The 23,862-nt window shown below is 42.6% G+C and overlaps 1 protein-coding gene across 1 annotated transcript in view; it reads left to right on the forward strand.

The window, feature by feature from the left end:
• Positions 1-281: 281 nt before the first annotated feature.
• RNF24 (ring finger protein 24) overlaps positions 282-23,862 on the forward strand; it is an 83,808-nt gene continuing 60,227 nt past the window's right edge. The window contains exon 1 of the mRNA XM_072637031.1: positions 282-424. The gene's annotated coding sequence lies outside the window, so the exon portion shown is untranslated. The remainder of the gene's footprint in view (positions 425-23,862) is intronic.

Below are 23,862 nucleotides of genomic sequence, written 5' to 3' on the forward strand. Positions count from 1 at the left end.
GCGATCGGCCCAGGACCAGCTCCCGGGGCTGGCCCCGCAGAGGGAGACCCGGGGCACTGGACTCGGCGGGTCCGCCGCCCCGCCCGCAGGGAGCAGGAGCTGAGGGGGAGGGGCAGGAGCGCGGAGGCTGCGCAGTGCGCCCCAGACCGGAGCCGGCCGCGCAGGCGCACTCCCGGGGCACGACGCCGCTTCTGCCCTCAGCCGCCCTAGAGCATCCGGGTCCCTCCTCCCTCCAGGAGCGGCGGCCTCGCCCCGCCCCCGCATGCCCCGCCCCCGGGAGCTCCCGCCCCGCCCCTCGGCGCGAGGGTGCCCCAGACCGAGGCACCAGAGCGGGAGGAGGAGGAGGAGGAGGAGGAGGAGGAGGAGGAGGAGGAGGAGGAGAAGGACCCCGAGCCCGACCCCGACCTGCGGCAGACCCGAGCCAGTGAGTGGGGGGGGGGGGGGGCCGGGGAGGGGGCGGGGCAGGAGGACCGAGGATGGAGAGAGTGAGGGGGGCTCTGTGATGGGCTGGGGTCTGGAGGATGGCACAGTGATGGGCGGGGGGGTCAGGAGGGAGGCTGCGGTCACCAGAGGGGGGGCAGCTCGGGGCGCTCAGCGGGCACCCCTGGGGGGCAGCTCGGGGCTCTCAGCGGGCACCCCGGGGGGGCAGCTCGGGGCGCTCAGCGGGCATCCCGGGGTGGGGCAGCTCGGGGCTCTCAGCGGGCACCCCGGGTGGGGCAGCTCGGGGCGCTCAGCGGGCACGGGGGGGCAGCTCGGGGCGCTCAGCGGGCATCCCGGGGTGGGGCAGCTCGGGGCTCTCAGCGGGCACCCCTGGGGGGCAGCTCGGGGCGCTCAGCGGGCACCCCTGGGGGGGCAGCTCGGGGCTCTCAGCGGGCACCCCGGGGGGGCAGCTCGGGGCGCTCAGCGGGCACCCCTGGGGGGCAGCTCGGGGCGCTCAGCGGGCATCCTGGGGGGGGCGCTGAAGGAAGAGCGATGGGTCCGAGGTGAGAATGGTTAAGAGTGAAGAGGGGTCTGCACAGAGGGGGGTAATGGGGAAAGGGGTCCGAGGGAGAGACGCTCGGGGGCAGAGCTGGAGGAGTGGGCACCTGGTGCCAAGGCCGGGGGCGCTGGGGGTGGTGAAGCCGCTCCTCTGCTTCTCCTTTATCTCCCCCCCTGGCAGATATTGGGCAGTAGTCCTGTCCTAATTAAGATAAGCCTGCCCGCGCTCTGCACTTGGTGTGCCCTTTGGAGATGAGCTTCCTGCCTTCACTGCCCTGGCACTGCCCTCCCCCTGCGCCATCCCCGCCCACACGGACCCCCGAGAAGCTCCTGAGCCTGCCCCTCTCCTGAGGGCTTCTGCTGCCCGCGCTCCCTCCCGATGCCAGCCGGGGCACTGGGTGTGGGCTGCGGGGCGTTATCTCTTTGGAATCTGCACACAAAGTTTCCAGGCTGGAGGTGCCCGCTGTGTCTGACCCGGCCAGCAGGACTCGGAGCGTGTGTTTGGGGGTGGCATGGAGGGTCGCAAAAGCGGAGCAGGTAGAGCGAAGTGGATGTTGGCTTTATTTGTCTCCCTCACGTTCTCCCTGGCATCCCCTCCCTGGTGGGCATTTGCCACCCTCACTGGTCAGCAGTTCACACGGTTCTGAGGGCTCCTACTTTATACAAAAATCCACATCTGTGCCCACGTGGGTGCCTTCTAAGCCTCACTTTTGTCTCTGTATGGTATACATACATCCATATGCCTATATATACATACATGCATACATACGTCGGGGAAATAAGAGCACCTCCTTTGTGGCTACCTACTAGGTGGGTGGGTGGGGCATTGGGTAGGGGCCATGCAGGCATAGAATTATAATAAATATGATATAATATAACGTAACATAATATAATATAGTGATATAGTATAATATAATATGAGTTAGGAGGTCATCAGTTCACTTGACTGATCTTGTCCCTTTGGAATTATTCCATACTTTTTTATTTTTTTCCTTGGTATGACATCAGTAATTTGCTCAAGTAGGAACGTCACGCTAAGCCCAGGCATCCTGTGCCTTGTTAAAGTTGCTGGACTTAGTTGGATGCAAATGTATGGGCAGCACTGTTAGCAGAAAATGTGGTCTTAGTTTCTTCCCATTTCCATGTGTTCAAATAACAAGGTAGTGTCTTGTTTGTCTGTTTGTTTGTCTATTTATGTCACCTTTAGGAAAAGGTTTCCTGGTGGGTCACCTTTGCTTTCATATGAAGTTGCCCTGTTTTTAATTCTCTGGTAATGCAGTTCAGCTCAATGGCTCCTCATACAGGACTGCTGGAGAACAGAAGTGCTAGAGTACATTTTCTCATTGTCCTGATTCTCTAGGGCCCACATTCCTGAAGAATTTAATGTTGCCAGGCTGACTTGGTCCTTCTTTGTTGTTCTGTGTGTCTGTGGGCAAATTTTACTATAAAGGGAACCACTGATTCTATAGACAGAGATCATACCATCATGCCTGCCTTCTTTTTATCTTTTTTCAGGTTGGGCTTGGCAGGTTTTAGAACTGCTTCTATAAGGACAATTATATTTTTGTATATGAGCAGCCTCCTCAGCTGCAAGAATAGGAAATGTCTCCAAAGAAATTTTTGGCCTCACAATTTTGAGGGGAAAAAGTGGTAAAAATATGTTAATGGTCAATAAACTGACTAATGTTAAAATTATCTAATGTTGACCAATGAGTAAATGTAAGTTATTGGTTACCTTCTTATGATTCCCTTTTAAGCCAAATGCCTTTGAATCCTTGAATCTTTTAAGAGAAAATTGTGGCCTGAATAAGATTTATATTCTTCCTGTAGAAAACAATTACTTTTAGTAGGGGGCAAAATTGTTCTGCTACGTGACATGCATTTTAGAAGCATACATGCTTGGGTCTGATCATAATCAAATTATTTTTTACAGAGGTAGAAACTAGCAAATATTGAACTTTCCTTTGCATGGCTTTTGGTTTTATGGTGTACTATCAAGAACCCCTGTCAGTACCTTTAATATCAATAAATCAACTCCAGGGAGTCAAATTAAAAACAAGAACTTGAATTTTGAAGGATTCCAGTTGTATTATGAAATGCCTCTGTCAGCTGTTGATGAAATATATTTTGATCACTGCTTGAGAAATTTTTAAGAAAGCTGTTAAATCTAGGAGATTTTTGGTCAGTTTAAGAGATGTGAGAAAGCCACTTTACAAATCATTTCAGAGGTCTAAGTACACTGAACTTTCTCCTCTCTAGGATTTTGTTAATCTATAAAACTCTATGAACTTACATGTCTGATCTTTTATAGTACATGGATGATGTGATAATGTGCATAATGATCTTCTTGGAATACCTCAGAATCATGAAGTTACTTCTGGACTATCGCACAAAGATTTCTTTGAAAACAGTATAGCTGTATTTTACTGTATTCTCTCATTCTTTGGAAATGGCTATCCCTAAATGCGTTATACCTGGATTTCTCAAATGCAACCAACTCAGTGCCCTGTTCAGTACCCTCTCATTCCCCATGTTATTTATCGGTTTTTCAGGAGAGTGTTTAATCGGATTAACAGGTTTTTGTGGAAAGAGATGAAGATTTGTTAGTAACCAAACTTAAAACAGGCATGAAATTTGAGGCTACTGGTGTGCTTTGGTAACTTTCTATTTACTAGAGTATTTGAATGGAGTACCACCATTTCCCCTTAATCAAGCCGAATATATTTAAAGTTAACAAGCAGATGAATTCTGTATTTGTTTATTTTGCTTATTCTAAAATTAGTCAACCAGAAAAACCATTAAACAACACCTAAATGGAATTTATTATGGATTAAGTTAAAGATGTTTCTGCCATTTAGACATTTATAATCTGTCAATTCATAATTTTGGAACACTTTGTGACTACCTGATCCTCTGAATTAGTGGAAACTGCCTGGTCCTGTGTACCTACCTAAAGGCGAGAAAGATTCCACTGCCAAATTGTTCTTTTGATTCCTATACTCCCTACTGACACCATAGCATCTTTGATTAAGAATTGAAAGCCTCTTCAGAGGAGTCTTAAAAGTGTGTCTGCCTGGCCTGAACACTGAATCAAAATCAGTTTAATTCTTGGTTTTTCTTTTGATGGTTTTCTTTCCTTCGGTGATCACAGGTGCATAGATTTGGCACCGGAAGAGCCCTCAGAGGTCCCTTTGAGGTCATCTCTGCAGGTCTGGTTTCTAAACTTTGATGGTTTGCTCCTCTTGGTACACAATGAGCACCCTTCCCACGTGCATATTTACTTATTTGCAAATTATATACCTACTACTGTACTTATAATCATGTACATCATAAAACTTACATGCAAAATAGGCATCTGAAAAGGATGAGATAAATGAAATTGAATGGAAAGACATTTATTAAGCGCTTTCTTTGTGCCAAGAATATGCCAAGTACCAGGAATGTAAACTGATAATCAAGATAGTTCCTGTTCTCAAATAATTCTATTTGGAGGAGAATGTGTGTATGTATACATATATGTGTGTATGTGTGTACATATATATACACATACATATGCATATATACATATATATAAATGTATTATAGTTCAACTTTAGAGCAAGTATAAAAACCAAGTGGTTCTTAGCATTGCTATGGCAAGACAGATGGTAGTGGGTATGAATTGTCTTGTCTACCCCACAGCCAAGGTTTCGGAGGACTGTGGGGAAGGGGAAACCCTGGTGGGTTTGAACATTTGAACAGAAGACTGGCTGGGACATTGGGGAAAAGGGTCCCAGGCTGGTCCTGTATCAGTGCCTAGTGATGGGAATTGAGTTTAAGTCAAAGACAGACAAGTTGAGGCTAGGGCCATTGGGGAAAGGGATCCTGTGCTAATCTGGTGATCTCTGGCCCCTGTGATAGGATTTTTGGTGCTTCAAGAAAGCATGATTAGAAAGCTGTATGGGAACTCCAATAACAGATGCAGTTTTCTTCTTCTTTCTGCCTTAGCTGGTCTTTAGGAATTGTAGCCAAAATCATCCTTTGGATTGTAATGGTGCAGGAGCAGTAGGAAGAGATAGAGGCATTCACCGGAACTCCTCCATCTGGGAAAGGGGTGAGCAGGAGCAGTAATTATGAGCACACTTACAGCAGCACCATTTCCCACCCACCCCCAAGCCCTCCTTACCCCTTCCAGGGAACGATGAAATAACTTTCAAACCTAGAACAGGTGGGGAACCACTGGAGTTACTTAGTAGGGACCTGGTCAGACTTGGACTTGAAGAAAATCACTTAGGCAGCTGTTTAGAGGACAGATTGGAGAAGGAAAAGACCTGAGGAAGGACCAGTTAGGAGGCTATTACAGCAGGCCAGGGGAAAGTCTTGAGGCACCATTTGAGTATGAAGTGGACAAGGACTAAAGCTGTGGAGGTAGAAGTGACAAGATTGGGCAGCTGATCGAATATCTATCTGAAGTGAGGTTGAGTGAGGGACTGATCAGAATGGACTTCTAGGCTGCAAACCTGGATAACTGGAAGGGTGGTTGTGCCCTCCACAAGATTAGGAAAGTTTGGAAGAGGGGTGAATTTGGAGAGAAGGTTAATGTAATGACAGTTACATGCAGATTACAAGCCATTCATGTCTTGTCCTGTCCCGCTTCGGGGAAGGGGTTAGTGGCAGAGCTTTTTCTCATAACTCATGCACAGAGCTGGCTGTCAGGAGGTGATCTGAGGGTCAGGACACATCAGTATGCTTGGGGATAGGGAGGATTAGACCAATGGTACCTGCTCAGTTGCTGGTGGGTTCCCAGGGAATATTTGTGAAGTTAGGAGTACCTGATCTGGGGCCCAGTACTTATTATAGGTATAGTTAGATATACATTTCAATGTAATTGATTTCTTGGTAATTTCTGTAGTTTGTGCGTTTATAAAAATTATGAGGAATCCATAGATTTCACCAAGCAGCCAAAAGTCTGTGACATAAAAAAAGTTTAAGAAATCCTGGATTAGGTTCTAACTGTTCTGGGGTACTCACTCTTGGCTCAGAATCAAGAATGTTGGGACCTTGCATGGAAGAGGGAGATGAGAGAGTAAGGGAGTGTAGTGGTATAAGGGCGGATATGATTGTGTTGGAGACAAGTTGTAGAATTGGCAGTGAGCTTGAAGGTGGGATTTGACCCTTCCTTTTAATGGCTGATCACACACTCTTTGGGGTCAGGCAACTACCCTTACATTGGACACCACTGATCTCAGAGGAGTTCGTTGATAGCCCCACTTTGAATTTATCAGTATCCATGAAGAATTTCAAATTACTTAATGTATTTTATTTCCTAACCTCACCGCATTCATGAGTTGTGAATGGTGTGAATGGTGACACAGCTTTTAAATCATCTCGCCAGTAGTGAAGCCAGAATTTGTACAATAACAGCCTTTTGGTTTCCAGCACAGGGTTCTTGTGTTGCATGATCTCTTCTTATACGGAATCAAGTTATCCATTCTGGATAAACTGTTCTTTCTAGTAGTAGGGTGAAAATTATCAGAAATAATCAGTGTACCTCTGGGAGGCAAGTCTATTATTAACAGGAAGAAAATGACTCTTCCCACCTAATCAGGGACTACCCAAACCATCTCCTACCCCTAACACATACCTATAAAGGCTGTGCTATCCAGCAAAAAGAGGCAGTTTCTTTCTAGAGATATTACTGATATCATTTTTTATCTTTTTCTCATCATTTCCAAAGCTGACAGCCCAAGTTCTGGGTTTCTTTCTCTGGCTACAACTCTAAGTTGGGAAGCAGCTGTTTCTGCTGTCCATTCTCAGTGACATGAAATATTTCCTTCAGATTGTAGGAATGTAAGTCTGCCTAGTAGTAGCTCTTCTCATGTAAATATATAGTTATTTAAGGCCTAGAAAGAGTTTTCTTCACTACAGTTGCAGGAGGTAGGACTTGAAAGTATTATCCTTATTTTGCAGATGAGAAAACTCAAGTCATCAGAGGCCAAATGACTTGTGATCACATAGCTAGTAAATGTCAGGTAAAATCTGAACTCAGGACTCTTCTGAGACCGACAGAATGGTAGAATGGAAGGAACAATGGGTTGGGAGTCAGAGGGCTTCAATTCAGATCTGAGCTTTGGGCAAGTCACTACCTCTCTGGGCCTTGGTTTCTGTATCCAGCGTTGTTCCCCAACTGGGCAGTGTTGTTTTGTTAACCTCTCTGCCTTAACTCCTTTGCTATTCTATTTGCAAAAGATGATACTGCAGTCACCTACTGAACTTCATAGTGAAACATTGAGCATTTACTTTCTTTTACTGCCTTGTCAGCTGGGTCTAGTTCAGAGGTGGCCCAGAGGGGCTGCAAAATGCCAAGTGTAGCAGAACCAGATTAAAAAGTAATTGGAAAATGCTTTTTTAAAAAGTACAGAACAACATAGATAATGCTGATTTGTGGTTTTCTAAGTCCACATGCAGCCCACAGGGATCAGTTAGCATTTGAATTTGACACCACTGGGTAGTAAAGAGAGAGTTATGTTTTGGACTAAGTGATACCTGAGCTCAAATCCCACCTGTTATACAAATGGGTAAGTCATGTGACCTTTACAATGACCTCATGTGTGAAATGGAAATGATAATGCCTGTAGGACTTACCTCAGGGTTGTTGTGAGAATTAAATGAGATGACTTCTGTAAAACTTAACTAACCTTAATGAAAGTCGACTACGATTAGTCTGTATTATTGCCTGTGTCTGTGTAGCCGTAGCGCAGGAGACCTTCTCCTTCCTTCCAATTAGTTATAATTTATATGGCCTATCCCAATTTATAGTACTGAGTCTGCCTTAGTCACCAAAGTGTTTTCCTTAATAATAGCAGCTAATATTTGTATAGCACTGTGCCAGGCCCTGTGTTATGTGCTTTACAAAGATTATCTCATTTGACCCCCATAACCATCTGAAGAGGTAGGTGCTGTTATGACCTCCATTTTACAGCTGAGGAAACTGGGGAAAACGGTGGTTAAATGACTAGTAAGTATCTGAGGCTGGATTTGAACTTAGGTCAGCACTCTATCCACTGCCCCACCTGGCTGCCTAAAATCTTAAAAAAGAAGACTGACTGACTAATTATTTCCAAACATGACATTAACGCTTTAGTTTGCAGGTTAATACAATTATCATCATCTGATAAAGGATCATTTGTTTTATAGCTTGCTTTAGAGCCAAGCCTGTAACTTAATGCCATGGTCCAGAGGTTCATGTTCCCTGCTCATTTCTTACCAGCCAATTTTCCCTAGTAGATTGCAAGGGCAAAAACTGCCTTACTTTTATATTTGTGTCCTCAGCACTTAACATGGTGCTTGGCAGTAAGAGATAATTAATAAATGCTTGTGGATTGGTAGATTGTTTCTGTTTCTAAAAATAAAATTCTCTAAAATATCTCAAACAATAATTGCTTAAATGGCTAACATATGTGAGCGTGTGCCAGACCCTTCAGGGCATACAAAGAAATGTCATGGTAAGAATAACTGGCATTTATCTAGCCCTTTAAGGTGTATAAACATTTTTTGTACATTATTATTTGAGCCCAACAACTCTATAAGGTAAGCACTGTTATTAAGCCCATTTTGCAGGCTAGGAAATTGGGGCTCACAAAATTTAAGTGACTTGCCAGTGGTTACATGTTTAGCTAATATTGGGGGTGAGAATTAAACCAATTCTTCTGGCTCTCTCTTCTATAACAAACAAAGCCCCTACTTTCTGACAGTTTACACTTCAGTTGGGAAAAGTGTAAGACATGTATATGAAAATAATAAGAGTGTAAACAGATTGTGAATTCGAAATTTATTCTGTTTCTTCATTTTAAATGAAAATTTGCCCTCCCTTGAGGTTCCCAGATCCTAAGCAATAAACTCCCACCTGATGCTTCCAGAGTGACCCCTTCCACTCTTCCTCAAGGACCTTTCTTGATTTGAGGTTAATCATGCTATTTTTATGCCAGCTTCTCATCCTTTGTGTGGTAATGCATTGCTTTCCAGGCTGCTCTTCCAAATTTTGCAGTGGCTTTATTGCCTGGTTTGTAGTCTGTTTTGCCAATTCCATACCCTGATATCCTTCTTGGGAGACTTTAATGGTTGGTTGGTTGTTATCCTTCATTTTCAAAGAGGACCAGAATGACGTTGCAATGCTAGAGTTAAGTTTTAGTGTGTCCGACTGGATGATCAGAACAATAAGAGCTGGGAAGGCTGTACCCCAGGTCAGGCACAATTAGTCTGTGTGATCATTTGGGGTGGATTCTCTGAGTTTGTCCATCTTACATTTCTCTTGAGCTGTTTCAATTCTGCTTCACTCATAGAGCATCTTCTCTGATGTGGGCATGCCATGCTGAGTGGTCCTGTGCCAGTGTCTTCCACAGCACACAATCAGTTCCAAAGTTCTTAAGAGAGACCTTGAGAGTGTCCTTGCATTATTTCTTCTGACCACCATGTGAACACTTGCCCTTTGTTAGTTCTCCATAAAATAGTCTTTTTGGCAAGCATGTTTTACATTCGAACAACATGGCCAGCCCATCAGAGCTCTGCTCTCTGAAGCAGAGTTTGACTACTTGGCATTTCAGTTTGAGAAAGAGCCTCAGTGTCTGGTATCTTACCCTGTCAGGTGATCTTCAGAATCTTCCTAAGACAGTTCCAATGGAAGCGATTCAGTTTCCTGGTATGGCCCTGGTAGACTGTCCGTGTTTCACAGGCATGCAACAATGAGGTCAGCACAACGGCTCTGTAGACCTTCAGTTTGATAGTCAGTCTAATACCTCTTCTCTCCCACACTTTCCTTCAGAGCCTCCCAAACACTGAGCTGACTCTGGCAATGCATGCGTCAACCTCATTATCAATGTGTACATCCCTAAAAAGTGGTGACTTTGACTTGACAGCCCTTCTTAACATCTTGCCTATATTCAATTTCCATAACTTCCTTAGCCACTCAGCTTCTGCAGAGCATCAAGATGGTCTTGCCCCAAACCTCACCATCTCTCAGAATACAGCACTGCCAGAGCTGAAACTTTGAAATTCTACTTTGCAACCATAATCTCTTGCAGTCCAGTTGCTGCCATGCTACTGAGACTGATCTCTTAAAAGTCACCAGTGACTTCCTAATTGCCAAATCTAGTGACTTTTTTTCAGACCTTATACTTTTTGATGAGTTTGTAGTTTTTGACACTAATACTGTTTTTCAATACTGGATATTTTCTCTTGACTTTGGAAACAACACATCTGGCTAATACCTGATATTGATACGGTACTTATGTTTTGCAAATTATTTAACATACATTATCTCACTTGACCCTTACAATAATCAGTCAGTAAAATCAATAAAAATTTAATAAGCTCCTATATGTCAGGTACTATGCTAAGCACTAGGGATACAAAAAGAGACAAAAGACTGTCCCCACAGTCAAGGAGAGACAATAAGCAAACAAATATGGACAAACAAGCTGTGTGCAGAAGAAAAGAGAGAGGGAAGGCACTAGGATTCAGAGGGGTTGGGGAAGGCTTCCCTGGTCTGGAAGATGGCAAGCAGATACTATTTTATTATCATTCAGTCATTTCAGTCATGTCTGACTCTTCATGACCCCATTTGAAATTTTCTTGGCAGAAAATACTATAATGGTTTGCCATTTCCTTCTCCAGATCATTTTGCAGATAAGGAAACTGAGGCAAACAGGGTTAAGTGATTTGCCACAGAGCCCATAAGTATCTGAAGTCCGATTTGAACTCAGGAAGATGAGTCTTCCCACGCCCTGGTTCTATCCTCTGTGCCCCCAACTGCTCCAGTAGATACTGTAGGTGTTAATGAATATCCCTCTTCTGTAGCTGAGAAGAATGAAATTCAGAGGAATTCAGTGCACCATGGAAATGTCAGTTATCATGAGGAAATGATTGGGCCAGGATCACACAGATAACCAGTATTAGAGGGTCAGTTCCTGAGGCAGTGTTTGCACCCCGGAATTCTGACAGATGATGAAACATGTTTCCAAAACACCTCTTGTCAGAGAACTGGTGGAGTGGAGGTGAAGAATGAGACATGATATTTCCACACATGGACAATGTAAACATCCGTTTTACTTGATGGCTTATTGGTTACAGGAGAGGGTTTAAAAGTCTCTTTAGAGAAACAGAGGGTAATAATAGTAATGCAAAAAATGATGGCCTCAGTGAAGCACTTTTTAAGATTGTCCAGAATAGGAAGACGATTGAGACAGCTTTGGAACCAGCATGCTTATTGTATTATATGTGCTCTTTCTAAAAACCAAGCTGTATGTAATGCCTGACTTCAGATGTTAGCTTTGGTCCTAGATTGTGAATGGACAAAGCATTCTGTCTTCCTGACCCTCAGTTTCCTCATTTTCAAAGTGGCAGTTATTAAAAATATTTGCATAAAGCAACAAACATATATTAAGAGCCTCTTCTTTGCATAGCACTGGAAATACAAAGATTTTAAATGGGCAGAGAATTGTGGGAAGATAGTGGAGTGTTCTTAGTACCTAGAGGACCCCAGATCTCCTACAAACACCAAAAATGCAGCAGGAAGAAGGACAAAGAAAACCAAAAAGAAATAGCTATAAACTTATTCATATGGACCAGAACTTCAGGAAAAGATTGTCAGAAGTCTGAGGAAAGTATCCCACACGAGCATCCTGGCCACACAACTTGAGACCAGGCCATACTAGCACCCAACCAGTCCAGCCCATAGCTACCCTATATGCCAAGCACTACTAAGAAGTGAAAATACAAAAAGAGGCAAAAGACGTTCTGCCTTCAAAGAGCTTATAATCTAATGGGGGAGACAACATGCGAACAAAGATATACAAAGCAAGCTATATCCAGGATATGTAAGAAATAACTAATAAAGGGAAGACACTGGAATTAAGAGAGGGGAAGGCTTCTAATAAAAGGAGGGATTTGAACTGGGACTTAAAGGAAGCCAGAGAGGACAGTAGGTTTAGTGGAGGAAAAAAGACACTCAAGGCATGAGGGATGGTCAAAGAAAATACCTTGAGCCAAGAGAGGGAGTACCGTGTTTGTAGAACAGCCAGGAGGCCTATGTCACTGGATTGAGCAGTATGAGGGAGTAAGGTATAAGAAAATGGGAAAGATAGGAGGAGGCAGGTTATGAAGAACTTTAAATGCCAAATGGAGGATTTTGTATTTGATCCTGGAGGCAAGAGGGAGGCACTAGAGTTTATTGACTGGGAGATGACATAGTTGGGCCTTCAGCTTAGGGGACACACTTCGGTGACTGAGTGAAGGATGGATTGAAGTGGGGAAAGACCCCACAGCAGGCTGTTGTGATAGTCCAGGTGTGATGTGATAAGGACCTGCACTTGGGTGGGAACAATATCAGGAGAAAAAAGGGAGTATATTCAAGAGATGCTGCAGAGGTGAAATCTGCTGACCTTGGCAACAACTTGGATATGAGGGTGGGAGTGAGAGATGGTGAGGAGTCCAGGCCAATTTCTGATTGTGAGCCTGGGGTCCTGGGAGGATGGTGTTGCCTTCTAAAATAATTCAGGAGGTAGAAGGGAAGGGGGAGGGTTTAGAGGAGATAGTTTAAGATGTCTACTAAACATCCAGTTTGAGATGTCTGAAAGGCATTGGAGATGTGAGATTGGAGATCAGCAGAGAGACTGGAGCAGGAAAGGTGGATTTGAGAGTCATCGGCAGAGAGAGTAGTTAAATCCATGGGAGCTAATAAAATCACTAAATGAAATAGCATAGAGGGAGAAGAGAAGAGAACCCAGGACAGAACCCTGAGGGACATCTGTGGTTGGTGAGTGTTATATGGAAGAAGATCAGGCAAAGGAGACAGAGGAGTAGTCATAGATAGGAGGGGAGCCAGTAGAAAATGGTGCGTGGAAAACCTAGAGAAAAGAGAGCAACAGTAAGGTTACGGTGACCAACAGTGTCAAAGGCTGCAGAGAGAGAGGTCAAAAAGAATGAGGATGGAGCAAAGGCTGTTGGGTTTGACAAATAAGAGATCATTAGTAACTTTGGAGAAAACAGGTTCAGTGGAATGATAGACAAGGTGGGAAGCTGGATTGTAAAGGGTTAGGAGGGAGTGAGAGGAAAAAAATTGGAGGCGTCTATTGGGGTGCCTATAAGTGGAAACCTTAGTGAGGAGTTTAGCTACAAAGGCAAGGAGATATAGGACAATAGTTAGCAGGAATAGAAGGGTCAAGCGAGGGTTTTGTCAGCGTGGGGGAGACAGGGGTATATTTGTAGGAACAAGGGAATGAATCAGTAAACAGGGAGAGATTGAAAATAAGTGATACTTGGGGATGATAGTGGGGGACATCTCCTCCTGACAGATGGGATAAGATAGAATGGGATCACTTGGACAGGTTGAGGGGTTAGCCTTGGTAAGGTGTAATGCCATTTCAATGTGAGACAGAGGTGAAGGAGGAGATAGAGAAAGCACCTGAGTGATAGGAGATTAAGTAGAATAGAGAAGAAGGAATTCATGGCAGAAAAATCTTAATTTTTTCTGTAATATATGAGGGAAAGTTCTCAGCTGAGCTTTTGGGGGTAGGGGAAGCCATGAGAGGTTTGAGGAGGGATGAAAAGGTTTGGAAGAACTGCTGTAGAAAATGGAAGAGTGCATTGATAAGGGAGGTATAGTAGGATTACCTAGCAGCAGGTCCTGTGGAGGTTGTGTAACATAAATCTGTTGTGGACTCAGTCAAAACAGTTGCATGATTTTTCCATCTTGGTTCAGTAGCATGTATGTAGGTGTGAAGGTGAGGATTGGTGGGAGTGATCCAAGGCTGAGGATTGGTGGGGGTATGATTGGAAGTAAGATAAAGATGGCTAGGCTTTCAAGAGAGGACAGAGTAGAGCTGAATTTGTTCACTTTGGGGCTTTGACTTGGACAAAAGAGGAGAGAATGGCTAGTGCAGGGTAGATGGCTTGGGAAAGAGCTGAGGGATCACAGGAATGAAGGTCACAATGTGGATAAAGAATAGGGTTTTATAAGAGAAGGCAAAGGGATTTGGGTCAGATAGGGGGATTTCAGAATTCTTGGACATTGAGGGTACATTTGTGGCTGATGGCAAGATCAAAATATGATCGTCTTTGTGTGTGTGGCTATGGTAGAGTGGAAGAGTAGGTTATCAGAAGTGTATAGATTGAGGAGCTGAGTGGTAGGATATTTCAGGGAGAGTCAAGATGTATGGTAAAGTTTCCTAATTTGAGGGCAGGGGTTAAGGAAGAGAGAGAAATTGTGAACCATGTATCAGAAGGGGAGTGACTTGGGGCTTCTGTAGAAAACAGGTACTAGGATTTTGATTGGGTGGTAGATATGAATAGCATGACCCTCAAAGGTGGAAAGGTTACTGAGTAATGGAGGTAGGGTTGGAGTTAGTGTTAACCCAAGGAAGGAAGGGGGGATGGCATTTGGATGGTGATCTACATATCAAACCATGGAAAGTAAAGGATCTGAGATCTTGCAGGAGGCCTGCTACCAGCACAATTAACCTTTTGTTGAGATATATCAGAGTTACAGCCCAGGACAGAGTTCACTTTGGGTTTGGGATTATTCAAAAAGGAGATCCAAGTCAAAGCCCAAGTTGAGCCATCGGAGAGCTGAGCCAAAACCTAGTATTCCTTCAGAAGGCAGCACCTAGCCTTAGCCAAAGTATCTAGAAACAAGTAAGGTGTGCAACCTGTGCCATCCAGGAATACAGAAGGGAGCAGCATCTGACCCCCAAACAAAGCCCCAATCCAGAAACTGAGGCTCAGTGAACAGAAGGAAATGCCCTGCTCAATGAAGCATACCTTGGACTGAGAGAAACCCAAGAGGTAAACCCAGAAGAAAATGTAACTGCACAGGAAGCCCAAACAGAGCCTCGGGAAAAGAACATTCTGTACTGAGGGACTACAAGAGGACTTAGAAAAAATGAACAGGAGATCTGAAATGTAATGTTAGAGGAAATGACAGCTAGTGGGGCAAGACAAGACTGACAAGGAGAATTGAGAGCTTAGAATGTGTGGTGATAAAGCTTACCCAAGAATTGAACTCTTTAAAAATTAGAATAGACAACATAGAAAGCAATGACTCCTTGGGTGACAAAATGGTAAAATTTTAAAATTGGAAAAGCAGAAGAAAATGTCAAGTGTCTTACTATAAAAAAAAATCTGACCTGGAAAACAGGTCAAGGAAAGACAATCTAAGAATCATTGGGTTACCTGCTAATCATGACCCTAACCCCACTTACCACCACCACGTCCCCCCAAAAGAATTTGATACCATATTTCAAGAAATCATGAACAAAACTGTCCATATCTAGTAGAACCACAAGGCAAAGTGAAAAATACAAAGAATCTGCCAATGCCTTCTGGAAAGAAACCCCAAAATGAAAACTCCCAGGAATATCATAGCCAAAATCCGGAGCTTTCACGTCAAAGACAAAATTATGGAGACTGACACAAAGAATTCAAGCACCGAAGAGCCACAGTCATGGTCACACAAAACTGCAGGAGTGGAGAGCTTGGACTATGAAAGATAAAGGCTTACAGACAAGAACGACTGAGTATAGTCCTATAGGAGGGAAAATGCATTTGAATGAGAGAATCCTGATGAAAATGCCAGAACTGAGTAAAAACTATGAAGTGCAAATTTAGGAGTCAAGAGTAGGTAAAGATATTTGATCAATTGAAAGAGACAGCATGATGATGAATTATTGACATTCCAAAAGGAGCAAAAGAAATAAATGTCCTCTCAGAACCTAGAAGACAAAAATGGAACAGTCCCCGCCCTCAAAGTGCTTGCATTCTGTTGGGAGAGATACAAACATATATAACAATTGTATATGAAATAAACACATAGAATAATTCAGGATGGTGGAAAAGCACTACTAGAAGAGGAGTTCATGGGAGGGTTCATGTATAAACCATCTTGAGCTGGATTTTGAAGGAAAAAGGGGATTCTGTTAGGCACCAGGGAAGGGATAGCCATTGCAGAGATAAAGATGGGAAATGGAGAGGAGCAGGACTAGCTTGCCAGTACTGTAGAATCCTGAAAAGGGAATAATTATGTAAAGTAATTGTGTGAAGAAGCCAGGTTATGAAGGACTTTAAATGATAAACCAATATTTGATCCTAGAGGCAATAGAGAGAAATTGGAATTTATTGAGTAAAGGAGTGACGTGGTCAAACCTCCACTTTAGGGAAATCACTTTGACAGTTGAGGATGGATTGGAGAGTGGGGAGACTTGAATCAAGAAGAATAGACAGGTGGAAGGGTGACGTCAGCAGAGAGAAGATGTCAGAGTCGTAGAAGTGATAAGGTTTGGAAACTTATTTGGGATGAGGGACAGAAAGGAGTCACAGAGTTCATTTCCTTAGGTCACTGGAAGTATCGTAGTGTCCTCACAAAATAGAAAAGTTTAGAAGGACAAGTTTGGGGGAAAAGAAAAGTTCTGTTTTGGATTGTTTCAGATGCCAACAGGACATCCAATGTGAAATTTACAGTAGGCAGTTGGAGACGGAGAGAGACAAAGGCTGGATATATAGATCTGAGAGTCATGTGGATGCATTCATTGAAAGGGTGGAATGTGGATGAAGATCTGGCAAAAGAAACAGAAACAGTGGTCCAATAGGTGAGAGGAAAGTCAAGTAGGATCTTGATAAGCCTGAGGAGAGAGAGCGTCCAGGATGAGATAGTCAGCAGTCAAAAGCTCTGAGAGGATTGAGAGGAAGTCTTCAGATGTGGCAGTTAAGAGATCATAGGTCACTTTGGAGAGAGTTAGCTGCAGTTGAGTGATGAGGTCAGGGGCCAGACTGCAAAGGATTAGAAGTGAGTGAGATAAGAGAAAATGGATACAGTGAACTCTTAAAGAGTTGTTTTTCTAGTTTTGCCTTGGAAAGGGAAGAAAGCATTTAATATGAGAGCTTGAATGGAAAGGAGTGTTTCATGAGGAGCTTTTTCAGGATAGGGGAGACTCACCTGTCTGTGTGGTCTGCTGGGAAGGAATCAGTAGATTGGGAAAGAGTGGAGGGGATGATTGGGGGAGGAGATTTGATCTTCAGGAAAAGAAGCCGGAAAGCCTTTTGTGAACCTGATATACATTTTAGCTGTTAAGATGATGATGGTAATGTCATTTTATTATTTTATTTGCACTGTACTCAGGCTCATCTGCAATACTATCTTTGCTCACACTGTATTTATTAAAGCTATTAAAGCTAGAATTCTCTCCCTCTCATAACCTGTTTGCTTCTTTCCCAACTCAACTGCCCCGATCAGCTACATTCTCATCAGACCTTTAATAGTGGGTTGTTTTATGCAGTTCTAATGCACTTAATCTCATGTAAAATATTTATGTGTTTTATATATGTTGGTATTTTATCCCCCATCTAAGCTACCCAAGAACAAGAGACCAGGGCTTGTCTAAACGTTCTGTTTTATCGAAGCTTTGTCTTTTCCATATTCCAAAACAGTACCCGCACACAGTAGGCGTTTAATATTTGTTGAATGAACGTGACAGTAAATGCTGTAGAAATTCAGAGAAAGGAGACTCAAAAAAAAGTCTCTAAAAATAGTTCAAAGTGACATCAAAATGTAGCCAAAGACGTTTGTAACTTTTTATATATTTTAAATTTATTTTTTGGCTTATCCTTGTACCCTGTACTATTTTGGCATGGGTTTTTAAAGTGTCATTTATAATAGTTTCATTACTGTTTATGATAGATTAGTCTTTCATTACAGTCAATGAAACTTTAAAAGAAAATACTTGCTTTGTTTCTGTTTCTTTTCTCCTATCTAGATAGGTAGCTGGAACTACCAAACAACCAAGTGCCTCCCTAGTGAGCTGAAGGATTCAGATATCAGAGTGTCAGGTTGGATAAATTTAGGGTTCTAAAAAATACCAGATGGCTTTGAAGGGATTGTATGCACTCCAACTAGTCCAGTCCATTGAGAGCCAGCTGGCTGTAACCTGTCTACTGTGGGGGTAAGAACCCAGAGTGCAGCCACTTTCCTCTGTGCCAACTGGCCCTGGAGAATTTGGTTGGCATCTTTCATTTCAACTGGCTACTCTTAGGGAATCTGGCCTTGGCCTTCTCTCTGCCCGAGGGACAATCTAGAATCATAAAGTAGCCCATGGCCTCGTCTCTGGGGAGTCAGACCAAGCTTGATAATTGGCTCTACATGAAGTGGGAACAAAGCCACTCTTTGATAGTATCACAAGTATTCCTCACTTCTAAATAAGATTTTTCTTGACAAGGTTAATGTAAATTTGGCACTAAGGGAACTTATTATTTGAAAGAATGCTATATTTTGATACTTTTGAATTAATCAGTCTTGCTTTACCATTTTGAAAGTTCTGATTTGCATTGATCAGGTCTTCCTAAAGTGTGGTTCAGACTGGTCTTGTGAATAGTCATTTGGGTCAGTAATGCTCAATAAACAGGTCATTAAGCTTGTTTTTTTATGTAGACCCTTCTGGACTTTCACTTTGTTCTTGATGTGTTCTTAACTTAGCAGATGCTCCTGTCCCTTAGAGCTCCTTTCTTTCCATAAGTAAACTCTTTTCCATGCTAATTTTGGAATGGGACCCAAAGCAGTGTTAATGTGGTGCTGCCAATGGAATGGCTTTTCAGTTTGTTTGATGATGAGTGGATTGTACTCTCAAGATCAGTAACCCCATCACATCCATGAAGATCCTAAAGTTGTCTTTCCTTACCAAGTTTCTCTTATACACACTGTGCTTATGTCAGATATAGGAGGAGACCAAAATGCACTAAACGGATGCAATCCCATGTCATAAATTTAATTTAAAATATCAAAGTGATTTTTATCTTGAAACAGAATCCAGGGATCGAATCCCAATATACTTTGTCTTGGATGGAAAAGGAAAAACATTTGGCAGGCAATGTAAAACCCAGATCTGAGCTAACATAGTTTATGGGAAAGGATGGGGGAAGGAAACTGAAGATGGGCCAGGCATTCATTTTCTTTCTTTCACTGGAAAATAACTTTTACAGCGCCTCTTAAGAAACATGGCATAAAGGCTAGCAAGTACTCTACCATTACCAATTAAAATGAAGCCAATTTAACTACAACTTTAGCCCTATGAGACAGTGAAAAGTTATGGTAATGAGGAGGAGGGCTGCACTGTGATAGATGTACATGTGGGCTGTCAGCCGGCATGGGTCACTACTGTAAACAGTCCTGTTTAACATTTGCTGGGGACATCATTGCTTTGCTATTCAGATGCACACTCAGACGTTTATAGCTATCTATTGCCATAGGAGTCGTAGGAATCTTCTTAGAGAATAATTGGAGGAGAATTAGCCTCTCTCCTAACCTTCCTCCTAAAACCATTCCCAAAGGCCAGTTATGCCTTACTACAGTAAGACTATGTGTTGTGGTTAAAAAAGCAATTTCTAGGTTGTGATCAGAAGGAAGAGAGCCTTAGTAATAATTCTTGATTTTCTCTTTCCCCCCCCCCACCCCCCCTTGAAGATGTAATTAAGCACTTTATTTGGCTGCTACTGGATTTTGGCTGATCTAAATACCAGGTTAAAATAAAAATGTCTATCCACATAAACACTCTTAGGGAAAAAAATCAGCGCTTGTTTTATGCCAAAGAGGTACCAAACTACCATTCTATGACTTTTATTTGGTAGGAAAGAGTTAAATTCTTTGTGATATAATTTAAATTTCCCAACTCTATTTCTGTTGGCGGCATCACCATCTTCCCAACGATTTGGCTTTAAAGCTTCAGTTATTTGTGACTTTTCCTTCTCCTCCCACAACCAATCACATTTGCCAAGTCCTTGTCTATTATTCTTCTGAATCACCCCTCACTAACTCATAGTGCCACCACCCTGTTTCAGCTTCCCATCACCCTTCACCTGAACTATTTTAATCCTGACCTAAATGGGCTCCCTGCCTCTTCTCTCTTCCCCTTCCAACAGCTATAAAATAATCTCACTAGCTTCCACCAGAGCCCCTCACTTGATCAGAAATTTTCAATAGCTCTTCATTGTCCAAAGGATCAAATAGAAACTCCTTAGTTTAACATTTAAGTCCCTCCAAAATCTGATTGCAATCTGCCTCTCAACCCAACTTCACTATTTTATGGACCTGTCATTTAGACTCATTACATTCCAGCCACACTGGGAATGGACATGAAAAAGTCTGCCATTTTTAATCTTTCACTCTATCCGTCTCTCTGATAGCCAGCTTTAAGACCCAGCTTGGAGGACGCTTCTTCTGTGAAGCTTTCTCCAATTCTCAAATGCTCAGATGTTCTTTCATTGCTTTGCCTGTTTATTGTACTGATCTGTCTGTTAATACCCCCTCCCACTCCCATCCCCCAACTGCAAACTGCTTGAGCAGTGGAACTATAGTTTTTCCTCTTGGTTTCTGAGTACCTGACATATAGTGATAGAGACTAGACTTGTGATTTCTTTGGTGTAGAGAAGGGCGGTGTTGAAATTGGTCGGTGGTTGGCACATCTCTGCGATTTTGTTGTTGTGTTTGTCCGTTTTCAAAGAAGACCATGCCATCAGAGAAGTGATGACATGTCTTGCACTTGACTTTATTTTGAGGGAGGGAATTTATGTCTCATTGTTAGTATGTGTCAGAAATAGGACTTGAACTCAGGTCTTTCAAGCATAAGGCTGGCAACGAATCCGCTCTATCATGGTTCCTCACAATATGTACAGAAGAGCCACCATCATTTGAAACTATTCTAAAGGGGCATTGGAAATGGGGCCCTAGAATATAAATGTGGTTAATTCCTTTGGTTGGTGCTTTTAATGGAGTATGGTCTTTGCATATCTCTAGAACACTGTACATGTTGCTTCCTAAAGGTTGCCTTGTAATTCTTCTAAAGAGAGAGGATGGAGGAAGTACTAATTTCTTAAGAGACAAGTATTCCAATCTTTGTGGACTCAATGGAGATCACAGCTGTGGCTTCCTTTTTTCTATGTCTCATTTTTCTCACTGTGAATATATTGTAGTCACCATTTGGAATTCCAGAACAGTACAGAAATATTGCATAGTTAATTGGGGAATGAAGAAGGAAGGGTATAAAATCAGTTGCCATACAGAAAGTGTAACTGAAAATTATGTTCTTTAAAATTATATTTGTTCTCTGTAGTAGGTCTATTATTAAATTATTTAAAAAAGAAAACAGTATTCATTGTTTAAATATCTGACCATATCATGTAAGAGTTTTTTACAATGAAGTTACTAGGCCCAGAGCAAATCCCATCACCTCTCCTGGCCCCATGGTCTGAGACTTTAAATTGCATAGCCAGGCAGATTGGCATTGGCCAGGATTTTTTCCCTTTACCAATGAAATGTAAAATCAGATTGACTCTTCCCTCCCCACCCCTCTCCCCCATGAGAGTTTAATGAGGAGGAATTTAAAAATAACAAATTTTAAATCATCTTGAAATGTGAACTTGTTCCTATAACAATTTAAAGTGTAAATAGAGAACACAAATACTTCACCTGAAGTTCAAGATTAGGTGGGGATTAAGCAAAACTTTTATGGAATGGAGTTCATTTCAATAAATATTCAGAATCTTCCAACTAGAAGAGACCTCAGGAGATTATTTGGTTCAGTGCTTTGTACACAGAGGCAAGTGGGTTTTTATTCTAGTGTTTGCCAAACTAATTTGGCCACAGAGCATGCATTTTAGGGCTTGAAACATACTGACAGAACTTATCGAAACCAGTCTGGGAGTGGTCTAGGACTAGGTTAAGAACAGCTAGAAACTGTAGAGCAGAACGGAGAAGATTGAGCCTGTTGGTTTTTTATATCCCTTCAGTTGCTTTATACACTTATTTGATGATGGAGTCCTGTTCATATTGTGCAAAATACCAGGATTCCACAGGAAACACAATCTGAACCTTTCATAACAGTAAGAGTAATGGGTAGAAGTTACAGAAAGGCAGATTTCAGCTCAGGATAAGAAAAAACTTCAAGTAAGACTATCCTGGAATGGAATGGGATGCTCTGGAAGGTGGTCATTCCTCCCTCACTGCAAGCCTTAGGCTGTGAATTAATTACTGATCCAACGATTCTGGAAAGCAGTTTGGGATTATGCTTAGAAAGTCACCAACATGTCAATGCAGAGGTCTCCCCGCTAAGCATGTAGGGAGCTTAGAGAGAGAAAAAAAGGTCCCATATGCATCAAAGTATTCATAGGAAGCTCTTTGTGTGGTCGCAGAGAACTGGAAATAACGTGGATGCCCATCTACTGGGGAATGACAGAAAGAATTTTGTGCGGTGCATGAATGGCACGGGAGATTATGGCACAATTAGAAACAATAAGTAGGAAGAGTTCAGAGAAGCATGATGGCTCATAGGGGCTGATAAGAGGGAAGGAAGCAGAACAGGGAGAATTTATGTAAGACTTTATGGTTTGCAAAGTACTTTAAATATATATTGCCTCAGTTTGACCCTCACAACAACCCTGGGAGGGAGGTGCTACTATTTATTCCTGTTTCACAGATAAAAAACTGAGGCACATAGAGCTAAAGTGACTTGTTGCAGAGCTGTTCATACAGCTCATGCCCGAGACTGGATTTGAACTCAGATCTTCCAGTCTCCAGGATCAGCGTGTGTACCTCGTTGCTTTTACAGCCAGGGTAGGCAAGGAAGCAAGGGTACATTTAGAAAAGAGGGTGATGAAAAACCAAAACTTCTCAATAAAAATATGATTAAAACGAGTGTTATGTTTGCAGTGACAAAAAAAAGAATCCCTGCCTCTCTTCAGAATTCAGTTCCGACTTGAAGCCTTCCCCGATCACCCCATCTATTAGCGCTACCTGAAATTGTTCTGTATTTAGCTTTTGCATACTTTGTATTTACCTGACGTTTATGGATTAATTTTTTTCTTATATGTATGTATTTCTTCCTTGAAAGTATGCATATTCCTAAAGAGCAAGAACGGGTTTTGGATCGGTTTTTGCTGTTTTTCTTTTATTTCCAGAACCTTAGCACAGTTCCTGGCAAATAGTAGCTGCGTAATGAATGCTTATCAATTGATTATTCCTTGTTTTTCATGGTGCAGTCATGTATTCCATCACATTCACATGTCATATACACCATAATTTGTTAGACCATCTCCCAATTTTGTTTCCATTCCTTTAGTACCACAGAAAGCATTCTCAGATTCTTTGGGGTCTGTGGGGTCTTCCTGTTTTTGGTCTCTTTGGAGCATATGCCCAGCAGGAGGATCTCTGGCCCAGCGGACAGGCAGGGTTTGGGGAGTTTTCTCTCATAACTGCACATTGTTTTCCATAACAGACCAATTAATAGCTCAACAGAAAGTATCTTGGTGTGCCTATCTTCCCATGGTCTGCTGACGTTGATAATTTCCCTTTTTTGTCATCTTTGCCAATTTGTATGATGTGAAGTGAGGCTTCCTTCTGCTGTTCTGATTTTCATTTGTCTTATTATCAGTGACTTGGAGCAGGTTTTCATATGATTATTAGTAGTTTGTGGTGCTTATTTTCTTTAAAAATCCAGCCCAAATTACCTTCTCTGGGAAATCTTCCCTGATCTCTCTCTCTCGCAGGCATTGGGCCTTTTGTGCCATAGAAAAGGGAAATTAAATTAGGATGGATCACTCTGCCCTTCTCAGACTTCCATGGGTGCCCATGAGTTGTTTAACGTGTTCTAGGACTTTACCAAGGCATCAACGTTATAGGGCCATTCTCTAGAAAGAACAGCGTGACAGTTGGCCTTTGTTTAGTCATCAAAAACTTTTATGATTTCTTAAGCACTAAAAGTTCTAAAATGACTTTTACAAGCTACTTTATACCCTAGAGGTATGTTACCAGGCTGAGGTTTATTTGAATGTATCGAGTTGGTTGGGGGCTGGGAAAGGGAGGACTTCAGTTAT

Source organism: Notamacropus eugenii, chromosome 1, assembly GCF_028372415.1.
Source record: "Notamacropus eugenii isolate mMacEug1 chromosome 1, mMacEug1.pri_v2, whole genome shotgun sequence".
NCBI lineage: Eukaryota > Metazoa > Chordata > Mammalia > Diprotodontia > Macropodidae > Notamacropus > Notamacropus eugenii.